The sequence below is a fragment of the Rhinatrema bivittatum genome, chromosome 17 (genome assembly GCF_901001135.1).
Source record: "Rhinatrema bivittatum chromosome 17, aRhiBiv1.1, whole genome shotgun sequence".
Classification (NCBI taxonomy): Eukaryota; Metazoa; Chordata; class Amphibia; order Gymnophiona; family Rhinatrematidae; genus Rhinatrema; species Rhinatrema bivittatum.
The window spans coordinates 36,895,969-36,913,261 of NC_042631.1; the positions used below are offsets into that span (position 1 = coordinate 36,895,969).

The 17,293-nt window shown below is 43.1% G+C and overlaps 1 long non-coding RNA gene across 1 annotated transcript in view; it reads left to right on the plus strand.

The window, feature by feature from the left end:
* Positions 1–12,206, plus strand: part of LOC115079244 — a 37,546-nt gene extending 25,340 nt beyond the window's left edge. The window contains exon 3 of the long non-coding RNA XR_003853233.1: positions 6,564–12,206. This is a non-coding gene — a long non-coding RNA (uncharacterized LOC115079244). The remainder of the gene's footprint in view (positions 1–6,563) is intronic.
* The last annotated feature ends 5,087 nt before the right edge of the window (positions 12,207–17,293 follow it).

Here is a 17,293-nt window from a genome sequence, read left to right on the forward strand (position 1 = left end):
AGATGCATTTTTGTGGTAGGGTGATGTATAGAAAGGTACAGTAGTCTAGACAAGGAATACATGTATGCATAAACTAACTATATTGGTAGAGCCATAGTTGGTGAATGTATTGCAGCTGCCAGAAGGTTATTTTGGTTACAGATGAAATTTGGTATTTCAGCATTAAAGAGGACTCGAATACGAGACCATGATTCTTCACTTTGGAGCTTGATTAGAAGGACAGTGTGTGTGCAGTGACCCAGAAAATTTTAGTCTTATGAAGGTTCAGCCTAAGCCTATTCTGGACAGACAAATGTTTGCTTGTGCAGCTTCTTCCTGTTGATTTGGGCTTAGTAGAATCACCAACTGGATATCATCTGTGTACACATAGTAGGTGAAATTGAAGCAAGACAAGGTGATGGTGGACAGAAAATGGGATCAACATTGAGCCCTGGGGGGCATCACAATGTAACCTCTAGCGGATAGATGAGTTGTCTCCCAATCTCAGAAACTGCTCCTACTTTAGCAGAAAGAACTAATAGCAGCTGTAGGTACGTGTACCTATTCGTGAGTCAATTAGACTATCAAACAGGATTCTGTGGTCAAGAGTATAGAAAGCTGCTATGAAATCAAATAGGGATTGCGACTGTACTGATCTTATCAAGAACTCACCACAGGTCATCGAGGAATATTAACAAAGTAGCTTCTGTGCTGCAGTTGGGTTTAAATCTAGATTGGAAAGGTTTCAGGAAGCTCTTACCACCAGCTGGGCAAGGATCACATTTTTGATCAAAGTAAGGTTGGACATGAATCTGTAGTTATTGAGCTGAAGTGGGTCCAGTGTCAGTTTTTTGAGCAATGGCTTAATAAGCATGGTGTAGGTATGCACTGTTTTTCTGACACTTCTTAGTGCTGTATTCCTGTATACCAGTGTTAGACACAGAATGCAAAGGACTCTGGCTACGTGCTGGAATGCAACCAGCCAACACCCCAGACCCATTAGCTGATTGGTCTAATACATTCTCAAATGAAATGTACTGCACTTATCTAGAATCAACACACTGAGTAGGTTCTGATTGGTCAGTATGAAGATGTAAAAGGCTTACACACAGTACTGGAACTTTGGGGTGGATGGGTAATTGTACAGTTGTATGGACCTGTTGCCCCCCAGAACAAACTATGTCCTTGTGCTTTGTTCTGTTTCCTCTCCCTATTCCCTTTGTCTCTGTCTTTCCCTAATAAAGTCTCAAAGTTAACTATTGCAGCTGTGTTTTCCTTAAGAATAAACAACGGTTTTGAGATATTTTGAGAAGACACCTGTAGACACTAAGTAGTTGACAATGTCTCCCAGAGCTCCTTGAACAGGGAGGAAAGACAAGACTCTAAGGGACCTGTTGTTACCCTCAAGCCAGAGATAATACTTTTTATTTCACAGGGGGATGACATTCAAGGAGGAGAATAAGAACATGCCATACTGGGTCAGACCAAGGGTCCATCAAGCCCAGCATCCTGTTTCCAACAGTGGCTAATCCAGGCCATAAGAACCTGGCAAGTACCCAAAAAACTAAGTCTATTCCATGTTACCGTTGCTAGTAATAGCAGTGGCTATTTTCTTAGTCAACTTAATTAATAGCAGGTAATGGACTTCTCCTCCAAGAACTTATCCAATCCTTTTTTAAACACAGCTATACTAACTGCACTAACCACATCCTCTGGCAACAAATTCCAGAGTTTAATTGTGCGTTGAGTAAAAAAGAACTTTCTCCGATTAGTTTTAAATGTGCCACTTGTTAACTTCATGGAGTGCCCCCTAGTCTCTCTATTATCTGAAAGAGTAAATAACCGATTCACATCTACCCGTTCTAGACCTCTCATGATTTTAAACACCTCTATCATATCCCCCCTCAGCCGTCTCTTCTCCAAGCTGAAAAGTCCTAACCTCTTTAGTCTTTCCTCATAGGGGAGCTGTTCCATTCTCAGTTGGTAAAGATCCATTCTCAGTTGGCAGTGCTCAGTTGGTAAAGATCTGGGGAGGTTGACCATTCCCTTATGAACAGTAAGTAGGTCATTACATTACAGTCACTAGCAAAACGGGGCTTCTGATTCTTTCAAGCATCCTCTTATGGGACATCCTCACTTCTCTTCTTTGGATCTTAGGCTTCCTTGGACTGGTTATGGACTACCTGACTCCCTAAAGACCTTTTTAGTATCTGATTTTCAAAATGCTTGAATCTTTCTCCCTTTTTCACCTTCCTCCTCTGGACTCTTGGATCAGAGCATCAGATGGGCAGTTCTTTCCTTTCTCTTTTACACAGTGCTGAGGATCCGGAACTGATACTTGCCACTCGCATCTCACTCCTACTACCTAGATTTTTGTTCACACATAGAAACTCAGATCAGGGTCTTTGCACCCCATAAGAGCGAGAGGTCCTTAGAACAGGGATATTTTCCACTATATGGTTGGATCCCTCAGGAACAGCTACTTCAGTGAAGCATCAGAGGAACCACCACAGGGTCTTTACTGTGTATTTATTTTATTTATTTATTTATGAACTTTTCTTTACCGACATTCGTAAAAACACTTCATGCCGGTTTACAATGAACTGAAAGGAGGAAATTACAATTAACGAGGGGAAGGGAGATTGGACAGGCAAGAAAAGGGAGAGGGGAAGGGAGAAAGTAAATATAGATGGAAATAAAAGGAAAGGAGATGGAGAGGCAATAATATAACTGAGTACAAATAGGAACTGTGTACAGACTGTATACAATACAGAAAGGAACTATATACATCTTATGTATCGCTATATACATCTATGGACATCTGATATCAGTAATGTCTGCTATCATCAGGATAAGTAGGTGGAAAAGTTAAAGGAGGATAAGGGTTTGAAGGGCTGGGGATGGAGCTAAGGGTGAAAACAGGGGGAAGAGGCAAGAAAGAAATGGTTCAAGGGGAGCAGATCATGGACGTGCTGTTAGGGGACAGTCTATGTTTGGTTCTCATCAGGGTAGGCCTTCTTAAAGAGCCATGTCTTGACTCCTTTCTTGAAGTTGTGTAGGGATGGCTCTAGACGGAGGAAAGTGGGGAGGGAATTCCAGAGGGAGGTACCAGTGTTGGAGAAGGCCCTTTCCCTGGTGAGGGACAGATGTGCAGATTTGAGGGATGGGGTGTGGAGGGTGCCTGCGAGGCAGTTCGTGTGGGGCGGTCAGTGGAGCGAAAGCGTGGCATTTCATCAAGCCAGATGTGACTGTGTTTGTATAATGAGCTATGAAGGATGGTAAGAGTTTTGTATTGTGAGTGGAAGGAAATAGGTAGCCAATGCAGGTCCTTTAAGATAGGGGTGATGTGGTCCCTTTTGCGAGTATTGGTTATGATTCTGGCCATGGAGTTTTGTAGAATCTGGAGGGGTTTGATGGTGGAGGCGGGAAGGCCCAGTAGGAGTGCATTACAGTAGTCTAGTTTCGTGAGCATGGTGGTCTGTACTACAGTAGGAAGTCTTGAGTGTGGAGGAGGGGTTTGGGCTTTTTAAGGACATTTAGTTTATAGAAACCTCCCTTTAGGAGAGATTTGATGTAGGGTTTGAAGTTTAAGTGTTGGTCTATGAGGACGCCTAAGTCTCTAACGGATTGAAGTTGGGAGTGTGCTGTGGCCGTATTCTGGAGTATTTCTGGGACTGTGTAGTCCTCTATACCCATTACTGGACTCTGGAAACAGAAGGCTTGCATTCTCCAAATTCCCAATGACTAGAACAGGGCTTCCCAAACTGTGACTTGGGAACCCAAATGGGGTCGCAAAGTTTTCAAATGGGGTCAGAAATGCCTTAAATGGCAGTGGTCTTCAGGCACCAGTAGCAGCAGCAGCATTAGTAGTGGAAGTCAGATTGGGGGCCTGTGAGCCAGCATGCACTGACAGGCCCTGCAGTGGTATTGCCCTTGCATGAGTTTCTGTGGTAACAGGAAGCTCTGCAGAACAAGAGATCAGGGCTGCTGCAGGGCATATGAGCTTGCACTAGCTCACCTGCCCCACGCTGACTTCCACTTTTATTTATTTATTTATTTAAAGGCTTTTATATACCGATGAACGTTGGTAACATCTCATCGGTTCACATTGAACAAAAAATGCAGCTAAACGAGCTTTACAGAGAACAATAAACAATGCACATAAAATTGAACAAAATTGGGTAGGTAGATAAAGGGGGCAAGCAACTAGGGCGAACTGCAAAATTAGACTGAACATAAAACAAATTACATATTACAAATTACTTCATGGCTGACCTGGGATCAGCCATGAAGGGAGGGTTGAGTATGCATGGGCCAGTGGAGATTGCCAATGTTTCTCTTTCATCACCAATCACTGAAGTTATCCAAGAGAAAAATGTTGCCTCTAGTGGGATGGTTGAAGGAGCGGCTATTTGAACAGAGGCATGAGAGGCAGGAAGGGTTATAGAGGGTTGAATAAGGTAGAGAAGGATTGGTTGTGGAAGGTGAGAAGGGAAAAATGACAGAAGATCAACTGGAGGATATAAGAGAAGCTGGAAGTGAGAGGAAATCTGCGGGAGGCATATTTATTATTTATTTTATTTATTTTAGTTTTTTCTATACCGGCATTCGTGTCACATCATGCCGGTTTACAATAAAAAGGGAGTGATGAAAGGTATAGAGAACAAAGTAAATAACATGTGCTGAACCAAAAAACAGTTACAGTTACAATAAAACAGGGATAAGTACAACTTGGAGCAGAGAAGTGATATGAAAAAATTAACAAAATATTAATCTAACTTATAGAGATGGTTGGAGGGAAGGCTGGGAGGTGAGAGAAAGGTGTGAATAAAGAGGAAATGGGGGATAGGGTGAGGAGGGGATAACTGAGGATCATTTTGGGGTATAAGAGGGACTTGGAGTGAGAAAAGATCAAGTGGAGGATGCAAAAAGGGATTGAGGGAGTGAGAGAAGGAACGGGTTGGGTAGATGAGAGTAACAAAAGTTAAAAGAGGAGGGCCTCTGGAAGGGTTGGAAGTTGAGAAAGGAATCAGCTGGAATGTGGGGTGGGTGAGAAGGATTGATTGGAGGGGAAACCACACCCCTACTAATTTGATTTGTCATTTTCTGGCATCATGTGAATTTTCAAGGGCTAAAATGGAGTCACATTGGCTAAAAGTTTGGGAAGCCTTGGACTAGAATATTCTCAGACTTCTCTGACCAATATCCTTGACTACCCCATTGTGTCCAGAAGAGGAGATAAGTATGTTCTGTTTTATTTTATGAATGTTTTATTTTGCAGTTTGCCTCGATGGAAGATAGTGTGGACAACACATTTTTTTAAACAAATAAAATAGTAAATGGTTTGGTCCACTCATTATTCTGACAATATATCCTCCAGTGGGAGAAGCATAGTGAAGGGACCATAGCCCCCTTTAAATTTCTATTTTTTGAATAGATGTTCCTTAAATTTGGGGTCTTTCTTAAGATGTAAAGGAAAGGTTCAAGACCTCTTTCCAAGTCTTGGAGCCACTCAATCTCAAATCCACCCACATAAAACTAGGTAATGGCATATTCTAGTATATAATACCTTATTGTCTAAGCCTCAATCTTACCTCTACTGGACTATTGCAGAGGTGGCCAACTCCTGTCCTCGAGAGGCACAAACAGGCCAGGTTTTCAGGATATCCACAATGAATATGCATGATATAGATTTGCATACACTGCCTTCATTGTATGCAAATATATCTCATGCATATTCATTGTGGATATCCTGAAAAACTGGCCTATTTATGGCTTTTGAGGACTGGAGTTGGCCACCCCTGGACTATTTCAATGCTATTTATATTGGTCTCCTGAATGCGCCATTGAAACCTCTTCAGTTGTTATAAAACTCTATGGCATGACTGATTTCTGGCACTAGGCATTTTGAATATATTACTCCTGTACTATCAGATCTTCATTGGCTAACTGTTTGCCTTTAGAATTCAGTATAAGATTTACATGATGTTGCACAAATTGATCAGTATCAATTCTGCTCCATGGGTGAATATGTTACTGAGACTCTTTCAGCCAACATGTATATTGAGGTCTTCTCAAAGAGGACTGTGTGGCACAAACGTAGACTGTATTATTTTGAATTTGTAAATTATAGTTTTCTTGATCACCTCAAATAAATATACAAATTAGTCTATATAGCAGAACAATCTACGTTAGTGTCACACATTCCTCCTTTCTAATTTGTTTTATATGTGTGTGCTCTTTACTCCTCACTTCTTTTGAGGTCTTCTCAAAGACATCTTCTTGATGTTCCATCAATTCAACAGGCTAGATTATCTGTTACCATAGACTGTGTACTGAAAAGCTGTTTGTGATACTGTATTTCATTGGGACATTATCACTTGGGAGCACAAATAACACAATCTATTAATATAAAAAAACATATGTAGACCCATGATTATACTGAAAACTGCTGCACCATCCCTGAAATCATTGCGCAGGTGCTAACTATTGTTATCGGGTATGAGGTCTGTGGTAGACATAAAAAGATTTTTGAACAGATTTGGGATTGGCCTTTCTTTAATATATTCTACTATATCCCTCAGGTTTTCCCAGAATGAGACTACCCAGCAGCAAGTACAGAGAAACCCATTTGGGAAGTTTCTAATTCTTTCCAGAAGCAACAAGAGAGAGGATGTAAAGGAGAGTTCGCTTCTGTGAGCTGCAGGGGAAAAAGAATGTAAACAGTTCTCCACTAGTCAGTGGCCAATAGAAGAGTCTGAGCCATGAAAGACATGAATGTGATTGTGGAATTTCTCCTGCCACAGTAAGACAGCAGTGGAAGGAACATCAGAGGCTGCAATGTGGATTGAAATTATTAGGATATTAAACCAGCCTGGTGCTGGAACTGTGAGTCAACTTCATATTTCAGAAATTATTCCAACTCCATCCAGAACTGTACTCCTGTGGGAAAAAGCAGGAGACCTTAGGACTGAGTGGGTAGAGTGCCAGCGTGTGTCTTTTGCTTGGGAGGATGAAATGTATTGACTTGCTTAATTCTCAGTGTTGCTGATGTGTGAAGACCATAAATAATGGTATTCTGGTACCTTAAAAGATTTGAGAGAGGATGCAACTTGCATTTGATGAATGTATGCTGTTCCACATTGAAAATGAGTCAGTATGGACAGTCTGCCCTCTAAAGCAGAGGAGCAAGGAAAGAGGAAAGAATATTATTGATGATTGCTCTGATGATTTAACTGCTGCAAATTGAATTTTATAAACTACTACAATTTCTACCTTTCATGGTACAGCAAAAGTTATAAGATGACATGTTTCCTACTGAAGAACTAAAACCAATAGGTTCTGAACCATTGAAATTAAAATGTTGGGCCTTCCATCTGCCTAGAAAAACCAGGTTATACACTCCATTTGTGTGTTATGTTGCCACCTAGTGGGTGTACCAAAAAAATTCATTTGCTGGTTCTCGTGTTTCTCTTCACACAAATTGTAATTTTGCTATAATTGGTCAAATCTAAGACTGGAAACCAGATACTTTTAAGGTACCAGATAAGAATACATATTCTGGCCTATTTGGCATCACTGTGTCAGAATCCTCCATTTTAGACAACTGTTCTTATCTACATCTGCAGCAACTGCTGTCTCTTTAAGACCCTGCAGAAAGTCTTTTGAGCTGTTTCAGCAAAGTAGTCAAAGAAGGCCTTAATTCATCATTAACAGTTCAGAGACTTTGTTACAGTTTTTTCTTGTCTCCATTTGATCCTACAGGAAGATCTATATTTCCCAGTTTTAATTTTCAGTAAGGGGGCAGTTTTCCAACTATCTGCATTGGGACAAAGACCTCGCATCTATTTTACCCATGGACTTTGCACCAATTTTCAAAGCAAAAGTGAAATGCAGGCTTTCATTCTGAAACTTCCTGCAGATATGAAGGACACTGGCGCCTACTCTTTGCATGGGCATTTTCTTTATGGAAACCAATGCATGGCTACAAGTCCATGGGTTTTGGAATGATGCTCAGTTATGTAGCCACATTGAAGAAGAGCAATCAGGCAGCTGATTTATACAGGTGAAAGGCTTTTTACCCACATAAAAGGCTTTGAAAATTATCTTCCAAATGTTTTATGGAGTTTAAGGATTGACTTGGTTTTGTGTTTGAAACCTGGATGGTTTGTGCAGTGCGACTTGCATGGAGGACAGAAAAAGCATGGCCCTTGCGCCTCCTTTTTACACATATTTGCAAGATCTGCATAAATTTAAATGTCCCCCTTCTAAGTGCGTAAATTTAGGTTCCTACCTTCTTCTCTGCCTGAATCATAGAATCCTAAATAGCAGCTGCGGCCAAGGGCAGGGACAGAACGAGGGAAGTTAGGAACTCAGTCCTGACTTTTAGTACTACATACTTAAATATAGGCGAACAAATACTACATACTTAAATATAGGCAAACAAAGAGCAAGCCCACATTTTGATGCCCAAATTAGGCTGAAAATTCACCTAACTTTTGGCATTTAGGCCAGGCACTCAGCTTCCTTTGAATATCAGTCTGCGACAAGCTGATGCAATAAGATGCGCCCAAAAAACAGGCACTCATTATTGAGCGCCCGTTTTCCTAACACGTACGCATCTACATCCACTGTTCACCTGATGCAAAAAGGGTGCGCTTGGGAGAAATGGGTTTCTGGCACTCAAAGGTATATTGCATCAGGCACAAGGATGTCTAAATTGTGCGTTCCTAGCAAAACTACATCGTTAACTTGAAATTACAGAAATCTGCAATGCCTGTTTACCAAAATTAAAGAAATCAGCCACGGTATCTTTAAGGTCACTTTTAGCTAATCATCATGCTCTGTGCCACTAATCCCTATATTTTTTTTTTTCTAACCCCAAATAACTAAATCTTCTACTAATTTCTCTAAACAACCCTACCCTACAGGGGAACATTATCACAACACAGAGGACTAAATCTTTTGTTTCTCATGAGCCCAAACTTTCCTCCACCTCCAGAGCTGGAGTTAATCTTTCCACGTAAAAAAAAATGTGTATTGGGCACGCTGTCCTGCATCAGGTGGTAATGGCTAATGTCTTTGTTTGCATGCAATTTAAATGCAATGGGCGCTATCCGATATGTTTTGGTTAGGGCGCACGTTTTAGACGCACTAATCTCCTTGTTGCATCGGATGCTATTATTGCGCGGCCGAAACGCATGCCCAACTGAGAGTAAACCCATGCTCTAGGCTGGGCACACCTTACTGCGTGGGTCTGTGAGTGTTTTAAGAAGCACCCGCATGTCGCTGATGGAAGAGAAGGGGGAAGTGCAATGAATACTCCAGTAACAAGTCTTCCCTGACCTCCCAAAATCAGTTATTTGATCCATTTTTCTATCCAAACCAGCACATCTAATTAGGTTAAGTCTGCTAAATTGGAAGGCCAGATTTGTGTTGCTGTTGGATTTCAGTTCCCTTCCTGACGATTCCTCTGAGCTGGTGTCAGGCCGGAGCAGCCTATTCCTAATCTGCATACCTGTGGGCTCCAGTGCAGACAGCTCTGTTATACCCATGCACCCCCATCTGAATCACTGCTCAGGCTTTTATGCACAATTGCTTCCTGACGCACAGACTGAATTTTGCTCACCAGAAGGAGATAGAAGCAGTTCCCCAGGGGCAAGGGCTACAACTTTCAAACTCTTCTCTTTCCAGATTGCTGTCAAGCTGTACAAACTCGCACGGGAGATGTTTTTTTATTTGAAAATACAAAATGTATTCTGGGCTCCACTGTGGCTTTCAGTTTTCCAGTGCTGAAGTTGCACAGGGTGTGTGTGCCTAGATGCATGCATGCCCAAGTGTGTACTTCTATGTTCGTGTAGGTGGTCTTTGCCATTCTCACCATCAGCACTAGCTCTAACAAGAATGCGTGCGTGTGTGTGTGTGTGTGTGTGTGTGTGAAACTACACATGGAAATCAAAGATGAGCACTGCAAATGTAAATCTTGGCACAAATGCTTAGAGGCTGGAAGTGAGCATCCTGGCACCTGTGCGTGGATCCTGCAGTGCTTAATAGATCAGAGCATGCATCCTGGCACCGATGCACTAGTGCATGGATCCTGCAGTGCTTAATAGACCAGAGCATGCCTCCTGGCACTGGTGCGCAAAGCCAGCCATGCTTAGCAGATGGGCATGTGTGTCTTGGCACTAGTGCACTGGTGTGTGGAACTTGCAGTGCTCAACAGCTGGGAGCATGCATCCTGGCACTAGTGCACTGGGGTGTGGATTCTCAGAAGCTGGGAGTATGACTGCTGTAGATGTGAATCCTGGTTTCTGCCAAGTCTCCCATCCCCCTCACAGGCTCCCTCTATACTGTGAGGCTGGGGAGTGAGAGACCTTCCTCGGGCTGCAGGTGTCAAATGGAGCCATCAATAACACAGCTACATTCTTTCTTTTATTATTTACAAAAAAAGAGCTTTAGTTAAAAAAAAAAAAAAAAAGCAGCAACTGCTGCAGGGCTTGTTTTTACTTTCTCAATGACTGGAGTAAGAGTCTCCAGGGATCTCTCTCTCTCTCTCTGTTTTTCCCCTGCATGTTTTTGTTTTCAGAGCTGAGACAGAGCAGGATCCGTGGTCTTTGAAGCCTGCTCAGCCCTCCAGATGGAAGCAGTCCATGCAATTCCCTCAGAAATGCAGAGAAACAGGATGAAGGCTCCACGTTTTGTTTTGTTTTTACTCTGGCCTGGGTCCCTCTTGTCATTGGGCAGATCGGCACAGCGACCCTGAAAGAAGAAAGGTTAAAGGGCCAAGGGCATGCTCCCAATTCAAGGCCACTCATTCAGCCGGGCAAAAGCATCTGCCTGCCTGCCTGGACTGTAAGCTTTTAGCCCAAAGGAACTGTGGGGTCGCTCATCTTGCTGCTGCTTTGGTTGCCACCTGACTCAAGTGAACCCTGACCGGCTCACCCCCGTTGGGTTTTGACCCGTTGCATTTGTGGATTTGTAGTTCCAATTCATCTACTAAAAGTAGGACTATAATTTCTAGATGCCCACATTGGGGGTGCATGGCCTACTGCCACTGTGAGCAATAAAAAGCATGCCGGCATCACAACTGCTCTGCTGCTGCTGGGACAAAATGGATACTCCCAGCAGGAACACGACCTCCTCCTCCGGGGAGGTCATGCCAGATCTACAAGGTATCTTTCAGCCAAGCAAGCATTCTTACAGTTTAGTTTACTTCATTTCTGCTTAAATTCTCTAATAAGCTCAATGCTGATAAATCAAAAACAAATGAAAGTTAACAGACTCATAGCATGCTATATTCTTTGAACCCATGTTTTTCCATTCTCTCTCATAATCATATTTTCTTGGTTCATACCTACATTTGTTCTTTTTGTGGTTGGATACAAAAATATCTTCATGATGAGTCTCTACGCATTGCCATACAGATGGGCCCTGATTCGATCCTCGAGTCCAGTCTTCCACTCCCAGGGTTGGCTAGGGCTGGAGGTATTGCGGAGACAGACAGCCACTTGGAAGAAGGGGAGGAAGTCATGGTCATTGTTGAAGGGTGACACCTCATGGCCAAATTCAGGGCCCCTGATTGTAGGGTTCCAGAAGGAGCCCTGGTTCATGGTCCCCAGCTGAAGCACTGTCCCTGCAGTGATTAGAACAGGTACGCTGGGGAGGTTATAAAAGATGGGAAAAATCTCCAGGTCCGGATGGTTATGATTCAAGGCTACCAGATCCCAGCCCTGGTTCCAACTGAGCTGGAGGAAAGTGCTGGGTTAAAATTAACTCTTATTTAGTGATCCATGTACCATTTCATGTGTATGGTGATTTTATGATGCTTTTTGCGGTATTCAGAATGTAAGATGAAGGTCTTTACTACTACTGCACTGAAGAAGACAACCATGAGTTGCTTTGATCACTGTCCATGGATTTGTATTGTTTATGAATATCTTGCTAGTGCATGTTTGAGAAATGCTTAATAAAAATATAACTATAAAAAGAAAATAATTATAAAAGTAAAAACAAGGAGATAGCCCCTCTTCCCCACCCCTTTCTCTACATCTGTGCCATTGGCAATATGAAAATAAGCAATAAAAATATTTCATTTTTGTGTTCTGCTGATGTTTTCTTCATACTTGGAGGGGGGGGGATGTACAGACTTTCTCTCTTCCTCCACACCTGCCTCCCTCTCTCCCATCTCTAATCTCCTCCTCCAGGAACAAATGTATTCTTAATTTATATTCTCTAGCAGCTAATAAAATAATTTCCAACCTTTGGTGGCTCTGGCTTGATTATATATTCTTTCGCTTTCCATCAGTAGAAGAGTCTTTAATACTTTCTCTTTTCACTCACCTTCTGCTTTTTTCCTTCTTTGAAATCTTCCTACCTGCTCCACTTTCATAGTTCTTCCTCATTTTTCTCCTGTACTCTCTCTTCCATTCTCTACTGCCTTCCTTCTACATTATTACCCTGGACTCCTCCCAACCCTGTGTCCACTCCTTCTCAGCTATCCTTTGTTCTCATTCTTACCCCTTTCTCTTCCTCCTCCCCCCCCCCATCTTTTCTCTCTCCTCTCCCCTACTCTCATTTTCCCCAAATTCAACTCTTTCTCCTCCTCAATATTGCCTTTTCCCTCCCCTATCTTGCTCTTTTGTTCTCTCTTTCCCCTACACTCTTGCTCTCCCCTTTCACCCTAACTCTTGCTCTCTCTTCTGGCCCTCTACCTCTTAATCCCCCCACATTCCTGTCACTCTCCTTGCTTGGCTATCTCACTCTCTCTCACACACATACAAATACACTCTTACTGTCTCCTCTCACTGTCCCCCAGCATTCACTCTACTTTCTTCTCTCATTACCTCTTCACTCATTCTTACTCTCTTCTCTCACTGCCCTCCCCAACACACACACACACACACTCTCAGTTTTTCTCTCCCCCTTCCTTTGATTTCTCACTCACTCATGCACAATTTCTCTTGCTCTCTCCTTTACTGGGATCCATTCAGGCCTGGAGAGAAAGGCGGTGCTTCTCCATCTCTCATTGCTGATTAGTTCATTGTGATAGCCAGAACCAATCAGGGGTGGGAGACAGAGAATCAGCAGCAGAGCTCCCTTTTGCCTCCCGTCTCAACTCCATCCTAGTGCCTGCCAACTATACAGTTCAGCCAGTGGAAAGAGGCAGCTTGGCTTAGAAAATAATGTGGAGATCCTGACTGCCTTCCCAGAGCCTAGGAAAAAGGGCTCTAAACCCAGCGGCTCTGGGTCAAATCTGGAGAGTTCCCAGATGTGATTTTCTGAAGAAGTTGGGAATGTTTGCACAACCCTTCTTTTTGGTTTAGAGCCAGAAATTAGGGGCCACAGAGTCCCCAGGGCTAATCTCACCCGGACCTCTCAATTCACCACACGATTAGGCACTGGGGTGCCAGGGTTTCACCGGCAGGGAGGGGGACCAAGCCTCTGGGTCCCTATGTGCACAGGTAGGAATCCCCAACAGCCTCTACTCAATTCCTCAAACAATGATACTCCCTATTGTATATCTCAGTGGGCAGTTATCAACCCAGGGAAAGAGCAGGCGATAAGCTTGGAGTGGTGTTTAAGATAAATTTTACTGTAAAATAGGACCCAACTTAAAATGGCAAAAATCATGAGGTCACAAAGAAGAATAAAAACTCCAAGTGCCACATACTCTTTCTCCATCTTCAACCTCTGAGTCACTGTCCCTTCCCAATGATGGGAAAAGTAGAAAAAGCTGTTCTCCAAAGTAGGTAGGGAGGTCATGGTGGGGGAAAACCATCCCCCCTATCCTGGATAAAGCAAAATCTTCTGAAAAGCCAGTTGTCACCCTTGGGCAGCCACCTTTAACTGGACACAGGGCAAATAAGTTCCCAACCCCCTCAGACAGGGGTGTTGGCCCTCCCGAACTGGGAGCAGGTCAAGAAAACAACCAACTCTCTTAAAAGACAAAAATGTTCTGTTCTTCTGTTCTCCTCTCAATGGGACAGTCCCTCTTCCAAGCTTGTGAAAGCAACTGCTAAGCAGGGAAAGATCCTTCCCCTCTAGGTCAGGCTGTGGGGGCCTGAATATGGGAACCGTCAAAACACACCTTCTGCAGGAGCAGCTCAAGGCAATCTGCTGCCCGAGGTGAGGGATGAGATGGCGCCTGGCCCGCCCCTCCTCTCCCTTTTCCACACACACCCATACATGCATACACACATATACATTCATTCACTTCTCTCCTTCTACCATACACACATGCACTCTCATTGTCTCTTCTCACCTCGATTCTCATTAGCCACAGGAGACTTCTCTTTCCCCAGGCCCAAAGGACATGCACTTCACTGCCGCCGCCTCTTCCTCCTCCAGTGGCGTCAAACTGCTCTGCCCTTGTTTGATTTTCAGCACATGGCCCGATACTATTGCTCCTCCTCCTGCGCCTTCAGTTTCCTACAGAGGAGGGCAATGCCTCTGCTCGTCTTTCTTGCCACGCAGCACCAGGCTTCATGTTTTGTTCCAGGGGCACGGGTGCTGATGCTCCTCCTTATTCGAGCGGCCGCTGCTCCAGACCCCTTTCTCTTCTGCCCTTCTGCAGCAGGGCACTCAGAGTTTTCAGGTGTTGGCCCGGAGACCCAGCAATTCGTTCAGAATTCCAGAGTCTCCGGGCCAAATCCGGAGAGTTCCCAGGTACGAGCGTGAGGCAGCTGCGGCAGGGGCAGGCAGTGTGAGGCAGACGCCACAGCATCGTTCTGAGTGGGGCATTTTTTTGCCACCTCAAAATTCTGCTGCCTGAAGCGGCTGCCTCACCCTGCCTCATTATAGAGCCGCCCCTGAACTTCTGCTCCAAAAAGAAACCTACAACCAACCACACCTTAAACGTGCTCCAAGCAGTTTATAAAGGGGAGCTTAACCAAACCCAGCACCCTGGATGGGGAAAAGTCTTACGGATGGTCTTAGAAAAGACAAACCTTCTCCAGGCAGAACTATTGGTAAGGGAGTGACACGGCCCTTACATTTGAATACTTAATAAAATTGGTTGATCTGTTGTGATCTGCTATTGCCTTTCTACACAAGCAGTGGTGATTTTCTGCCAGGTCATGCCAGGTTTCCAACCTGGAACGTTTGTAAACTTTCTTCCATTTTACATTGAGGAAAAGTGGAAGGGAGAGCTCGCTCGCCACTGACCTCAGTCTGGTCTTTTTTTTTTAAAGTTACTATTGCACATAATTATTCTATTGGCTTTCCAAAGTCTCTGTCACAGTGGCTGGCTACCTCGAGGATATCAAAGATGAGGAGCCTCAGGTTTCTTTCCTGCTTCGTTCTTATAGTATTTGATCCTTGGACTTCTGCTCCCCAAGTGCATGATTGTCTTGTTTTCTTTCTCCTCTTTTTTTTTTTTTATTTGGAATTAAGAATAGTCACCAAAACACGAACCGATCTCACATATTTTTAAAGTCATCTTTCATCTTATCTATTCCCCTCCACACACACACACACGTATTAGAATAATACATATTCGGGCAGATTTTAAATGCCCGGAGTGCATAAATTCCGGCCTTTACGCACATGGCCGGATCTTACGCGTGCCGGGCGTATTTTCCAAGAGGCCCGGCCACATACGTAAAGGCCAGTACGCACTCAAGTGCCAGGCCTCTTGGAAAGGGCGGGCCGCAACTGCGCCATTGTTCATTGGCCCAGCACGCACAACTTACTTTAGTTCAGGAACTGAAGTAAGTTGCTCAACAAATCAAAAATTAAAAAAAAAAATTTGGATTTAGGGGTTGGGGAGGAGAGGGGAGGTTAGGGTAGGGAGTAGGGAAGTTCCCTCCCAGTCCACTGCTTACGCAGTACAAAGGCTGTAAGCAGTGTACAAATATTAATCAAAATAATACTAGATTACATCAGATATTTGTTAAAAATGAGTATAAAAGTTATTTCTCACATGCATACCTTTGATAATTCAAAAAATATATGCACCAAACGTAAAGCCTCTTCTCACTGTGATATGTGCAATATTGATGTTTTATGAACATTTGGATGCATTCTACCTAGAATGTGAGACAGAGGCTAAATTTAGGCTCTTAGGTTGGAAATTGAACCTCCAGAGTTGCATTTCGAACCAACCAAGGTTGCATTCTCAGAAAAGCTACCTGTTCCACGCACAGGACCCCAGAGGCAGGCTGAGCTCCAGAGTTTCAATGCGTGGATGAGACCATGGTGCAGGGAGGAGGGTTTTAGATTTGTTAGGAACTAGGGAACGTTCTAGGGAAGGAGGAATCTATTCCAGCGGGATGAGCTCAATCTTAACTACTGTGCAAAGAGGCTGCTGGCACTAACCTTTAAAAAGGAGATGTTTCAAAGATTATGAAGAATTATTTTAAAAATATAAATGAATTATACTGTGGTGGTCTTGTACGTGTGTATCCTGACCTAGCTAAGCCTACGCAAGCGTAGGAAAGCTTTCTTACAGATGAGATCTGAGACCCTACACTAGGAGCCAGCTTTATGCTACGCTACCCATGTAAGTGCATCATTAAACTGGCCAGAAATACTTACATATTTTTTTACCGGACCAACTGCAGGTCTTTTTGGATGGGAGAAGACAACCAAGTGATCTATAAAGGGGAGAATTAGTTTGGTGATGGAAACAGGAGCTAAAGTGTATTTCTTTTTTCCTTATTATACTCCTCTGTAATATTTCTATTCTCTCCACGTTTTCCTATGTAATAGAGGAATTTAAGTAGAAAATGTAATCAAAACACTCTGGGTTAAGAGTGTTAATTACTTGTATGTTATATACTTCATGATAGTTGCTTAAGATGGAATTCTTTGTATTTCCAATGCAAACGTTTTGTTTTGTATATTGTTAAAAGATGATAAAAAAAAAAAAAAAAGGAGATAGAGCAGCTTTTAAATTATTTATTTATTTATTTATTTAAATTCTTTTAAATTAGATGGGGGAAAGCCGACAGTCACTCAGTAGCACATGGCTTAGAATGATGTATCTTTAAAAGATACAAACGGAAGTTAGGGCATCCTGATAAAGAGGTTGCAATTTATTTATTTAGACTTATTTATATACCACCCATTTCCAGAACCTGTTTTGGGCAGTTTACAGCATATCGACAATAAACATCATAAACACAAAATTGTTCCAAAGGTCAGTCCGAGAGTAGTCAGCCAAAGCAGAGGTCAGGTTCCAGAGGTCAGACGTGGTCGAGAAGACAGGCAGGGGTCAGTATCCAGGCAGCGATCAGCGTAGTCAAGAGCAGGCAGAGGTCAGTACCAGAGAGTCAGTCCAAGAGGTACTACCTGTGGGAACTTGGAACAGAAGGAC